The sequence below is a fragment of the Rhamphochromis sp. 'chilingali' genome (genome assembly GCF_963969265.1).
Source record: "Rhamphochromis sp. 'chilingali' genome assembly, chromosome: 8".
Lineage (NCBI taxonomy): Eukaryota > Metazoa > Chordata > Actinopteri > Cichliformes > Cichlidae > Rhamphochromis > Rhamphochromis sp. 'chilingali'.
In genome coordinates, this window is record NC_137935.1 from 1,951,535 (window position 1) to 1,957,607 (window position 6,073).

Sequence of the window (6,073 nt, forward strand, 5' to 3'; positions counted from 1 at the left end):
ACTTAGTTCACCAGACGAGATGAGAGATGAGAGAACACGTTTACTGAATCTTTGCTGGAGAATAAAAACAGGTTTCAGACAGAGCCCACACAGTTAATGAAGCGTGTCATTTTCATCTGCACTTACTTATATTTGGGGCTGGGACTCGGTTCTGTAGAGCAACAACAGACAGCAGCCTCAATAACAGCAGATATAACGTTAAGTCAATAACAAGAAAAAGATGGAGCTGGAGATGATTTGGGTTGCAAAGAGGCTTGCAGATGTGACTGTAGGATAAAGCAGACCCAGCATGTCTTATATGAGGTTTACGGACTGGACGCCAAGGTGAGACGAATGCTGTGCTTGATTAGTATCAGTGTGAGGTCCGATGCACTAAGAAAGAAACTGAAAGCTATTTAAACTGTAATTTTATGGCATCGGGAGTAAATACCAGCTACAAATATGATTATGAGTTTATTTCCTTAAGTGGTTAATTTTTGGATTCGGTCTTGGCACTTTTGACTTACCGTACGCTTTCACTGCCTCAAAGCATCACTTAGATATTTTGCTTAAGAGCTGGTAGAGACCAAACACAGAGCTCAAAGAGAAGCACTGTGCTCTAACGAGCCCCACATACCAAAAATGAGTCCTGTAGGTTTAGTCCTGAACCAGAAACTCGGCAGTGTGGACGTTTTACACGCAAGCAGCTTCTCTTTGTGTTTTTGCCTTTTGCTCCCTTATCACTCACTCCTGCTGCATGTCATTCACATTTGGTGCCCCTGCACTGGGTCTTACCCCACTACAGGCAACTGTAAGTCCATCCAACTGGGACAAGAGAACAAAGCAGAGGGAGGATTTTCTATCCCTTAATGGCCCGGGAACACCTCAGGAGAAGGTGGCTGAGGACTGGGCCAGCTTAGGCTACGTCCACACTAGCCCGGATAGATTTGAAAACGGCGTTTTCGTCTAAAAAAAACTGTGTTTTTGTTTGAAAACGCTCCGCGTCCACGCTAGTGTTTTCAGTTGTTTTCAGAGTTGTGCATCCACATTGAAATGGCAGAAAATGCTTACGTTCCAGTTCTGTGCATGCTTGAAACGCAAGAAGATTCAACCTGCCTCATTTAGTCTGACGCTCCTTTACTTTCCAGCTCTTTGAAAGGTCGCAGTAAAATGTTGAGGAAAAGCAGCGAGTTTTTTTAAATGGACTAACAATGAGGAGTTGTTGCTGCGAGTAACACAAAAGCACAAAGTTGCAAAAGTGAGTGAGAATTAAAGAATTTGAAGAAAAGCTCTCTGGGGCATGAACAGACATTAATCTTTAATAGGGCTGTCAATCAAAACAACTGCTGTGTAATGCCCTCCGCTATCATTGTTTAATTGGTCACATGACTGCATCACATGACTGTTTTCACCGTCCACACTGTGACATGAAAGCGCTGTTTTGAAATGTATGTCTCAGTGTGGACGGGAGGCCAAAACGGAGAGAAAACCATGTGCTGTCAAATGAAAAAACGTTAGTGTGGACCAGGGGCGGAGCGGGGGGGTGGCTTACGGGGCTTAAGCCCGGGTTGTTTTGTCAGAAGCCCGGGGTATTTTGGAGTGTAATTTTTTCATAGTTAGATGCCTGGCTGACAACTGTATAAAACAAAAAGTACACACAATATTCGAAGCACATAGTGCACACTGTGGGAATTTACGACTGTGCGTGAATCCCCCCTGATATTGGTATGATCCAAGCTCAGGCACTAAGCGACTGAGCGAGGGGGCGGGGCAGCTGCTGCCCGTGAGTGCGCTGTTGGAGAGACGGAGCCAGCCATACTAAGGAGAGCTTAAGTTTGAGCAGGTACCAAAGCAAATCATTCGTACCGTACAAATAATGTAAATATGACGGTGAATCACGAAAGATTGATATGAAACTGATCACTTGACCAATATTACGTTACTCGCTCTTCAAGTGAATCAACAAATGGCGAAATGAAAAGCCGAACAAATGCTGTTTTTTTTTAGAGTCTTAGCTTACATGTGTTTATTTCATATTCTCAGTTCTTACCCTCCCCGACTAAATCGGTTTCAGTTATGTACTGAAACATAAGAATGGACATTAGAGGGTTCTTTCAAAGAAAAAACTCAGGTAAATGTTATTTTATATATTATGCTTTGTATATTGTTCAGTATATTTCTATGCAAAACAAGAGGGATTTCAGTACACAGCAGGATATTCACATTTGTAACCAGATATTTACATACACTTTAGGGAGAAAACATAAAACATTTTTACTGTACAACATCAATTTAGAGTAAATTTTTGTTTTAGATAAATATTGAAATATCTTTTGAATTAGTTAAATTTCAGAATAAAGAGAGACAGAGCTATTTTTATCACTTTCATCAAATTTAGGAGTACATGTACACTAAATTTATTGTTAATTAATAAGAAAACTCCAGACGATTCCATTCTGAGCTGAAGAAGCTTCTGATAGGTTAGTAGAGTCCATGTGAGTAAACTGGTGGCACAGCTGTGGATGCATATAAGGCAAAACACAGAGCCTGTTTCTGTGACATGGGAAAATCAAGAGATATCAACCAAAACACCAGGAAAAGAACTGTGGAGCTCCATAAGTGTGGCTCAAGTTTGAATACAATTTGGTGCCATTTGCAATTAAGAAATACAGATAGTTTCTCTCTTTACTCTTAAAGTTAACAAATATGTTTTTATATTTATCAATCTAAAGAAATAAACATTTAGTCTGATTTGATGTTACAATTAAAAAAGTGTTTTTATCTGAAGAGTAAATATCTGGTTTCAACTGTATATTTGATGATTGTCAGCACAAAGAGGGAGAGAGAGAACGAGGACAGACAGGTCCTCATGTATCTCGTACCTAGTGTTTCTTTTTAGGTTTGTTATTTTTCAAATTCTGTATTTATTAAGTTCTGCAGGCTTGTTTGCACAACAAGGCTAAATAATTATATAAACTTTTCTCAATCTAAATAGTGGACTTTGGTAGAATTAAAAAAATAAGTGTAGTGCAGGTCTATGATGATTTTTAGTGCTATCATCTAGTTCTGATTCTGGTTCTGTCTTTGTTAAGTCCTCAGTAGTCCTGATTTTGAACTGTTGTAGTCCTGTTTTAATTCTGGATCAGTTCTGGGTCTGGTTGAATTGGGGTTTAGTCCTCGTGTCTTGATGCAGCCCTGACCTTGTTCTGCCTCGCTGCTTAATTAAAAAACTAGTTTAAGGTGTCCTGCACATGTGATATATATTTTTCCCTATATGAAGTCATTCTTTTTTGAACAGAGCCTATTAATCTTTCAGTCATTTCTACACCCCCCCCCCCCCCCCCCCCCCCCCCCCCCCCAAAAAAAAAAAAAAAAAAAAATCCCACATACATACTACTCTTTGGGCTAAGCCCCGGGTGTTTCAAATGTCTGGCTCCGCCTCTGGTGTGGACGCAGCCTTAGACTGCTCTGCTACCTTATCTTTGCCCTTAACCTTGATTGGCCCTGTGACCACGGCAGACCCGATGACACGCTCATGCTTTGCAGCGTAATCTTTATTTACACTCACGGTTGCTGTACAGTCCAGGAGCTAGCTGAGGTGTGACTGCAGATGCAGCTCAGGTGCGTTCGCCTCCCCTGCAGCAGCACTGCAGACCACCACCACAGGCCCCCTCCAAGCAGTGACCATGTTAGAGGTTCAATAGAATTCAACTATTAACAGGCTCAACGCTCAGACGTCGTGACCTTTGAGCTCACTGATTCAGCAGAGTTCACAGTTCATTCTGAAGACAGGTGTGTGTGTGTGTGTTTTCAGAGACACAGCCAGCCAGGTGGACAGCAGGTGAGCCAGAGTCGGAAGTGACACGTGGCAGAAGCTACTCATTAGCCAGGAGTCAAAACAACAACATCAGATCAAAGTTTAAAGTGAGAACGTGAAAGCAAAGAGAAAGGGAAACAAAAGAAAAGCAGACAAAGGACTGAGGGGAGGAGGGAGGTGAACCGGCAGGAGACGGACAAAGAAGGAAGTTTGTCACATCCGTTGGAGAAGTTTGTTTTGTGGATTTGCTTCCATACACCAGTGCAGTGGATTTTAAATCAGACGATCGTGGTATGACCAGCCGTGTCCCGTTCTCTCAATATTCATGGACAAATTAAACAGCTGATTCCAAGATACCATTGTTATGTTTATTTGGGTTTCTTAAGCCTATCAGGTAGAGAGGAAAAACAATCTACAAAAGACCACAGAAGACACATGAAGCGAATGATGACAGGATTATTTCTATGATTCAGGAAAACAACGTCACAACTAACCAAGTGGTGAATATGCTCGATGAGACAGATGCATTGCTGTCAGAGTCTACGGTCAAAAGGTGCAAACCGCCGGTTACACTCAACAAATGGAAGGCCAGGCTGTGTGTGAAAATGACTGAAATTCCTTAACAGTTAATGCAAAATCTTTGTAAAACCACCAGGACATGTCGTTAAACACACTCCAACAGCACAAACGCAGCCAGAGGTCCAGTTCAGGGACTCCAGTTAGCTCAGGGGAAGCCTAGCAGACAGCTAGCAGCTACAGCCACCTGCGTCCCCATCCACCTGTCGGTCAAAGAAGCCACGCCCCTGATAATGCAAACATTAATGACTAATCGAAACAGGTGAGTTATAAACAGTTGTTATGAAGGGGGAAACGAAAGAGTTCCAGCTAACAAGAAATGTTACGTGTCCACGAACACATAGCTCTCCTCTTCCTCAGCTTAGGCACTCGTTAGCCTGATCGCTGAGAGAGAAGGTAGCAGGTAGGTGAGGCAGTCATCATGGCTTCATGAAGTCCGGCCTGTTGGAGCAGTAAAGTGAAATTTATTGGGACGCTGTAAACACTGAGGTAAGCGGGATGATGATACTCAGTGTCCATGTTTTGGTCTGACAACTGCACAGCTCTCTGTGGACTACTGTGAATATTCTGCGCACACACACACACACACACACACACACACACACACACACACACACACACACACACACACACACAGCTGATTGTGCAGCTACCAGTGTGTGTTTTATGACTCTGGAGGCTTTTAAATCGTAATTTTCCTGCATCTGATTCCATTTACAGGACTAATAAGACTTTATTCAGTCGTCGCACTGACTGTGGTTTGGTAGGGAAGGTTAAAGAGGTCTCATAAAATGATCGATGATTGTATGAATACAGATACGTTTCATTAATGCTGGGCTTCACTGGCTCCAGGACCACGGGACCATTTTTTTAAGCTGTCATCGGGAACGACAGAGAAGGCGATCGGTGGACATCGTGGATTTATTATCAGCGCAGAATAAAACAGAAGGATGGCGTCTTTTCAAAACTCGGTGGAAACGAAGGAAATTACAAGTAAAGATTATTATTAATAAATGAAATAAATAAATAATACCAGAGGTGTGGACTCGAGTCACATGACTTGGACTCGAGTCAGACTCGAGTCATTAATTTTATGACTTTAGACTTGACTTGAAAAAATGTTCTAAGACTTGTGACTTGACTTGGACTTTTACACCAATGACTTGGGACTTGAATTGGACTTGAACCGGTTTACTTGAAAAGACTTGATATTTTACCCCAAATATAAAATTTAACATGCATATTATATAGAGATTGAAAATGTGACGTCATTCACGGGTAGAACCGCAAAGGATTCTGGGAACTCGTGGCAAGAGGTACTAGCTCACGCAGGCTTTCAATTGAAATCAGTTACACAGCGATAAAAAGAAACACAAAAATGGCAAGAAGCTGTTGTGTTATTAACTGCAATAGCCGGTCGCATGACAGCCACGGGAAGCCGACGGGTAAAGAGATCGGTTGTTATCGGATTACGTCGTTGAAGAGAAATTGTTCGAGCCATGTTTCCGAAGTAACAAAGACGCGACTGGATTGCAGCCATTCAAAGACCAAATATAACGTCCCAGAACACTCCAGCTCACAGGTTAGTCTGCTCCAAGCATTTACACGAAGGTCAGTCTGCTGTTGTAGTTAATGCGTCATTTTCATAACATAATTGGTGATATAGGTTACAAGCAAGTCTGGCGCTGAACAGAAATTGTC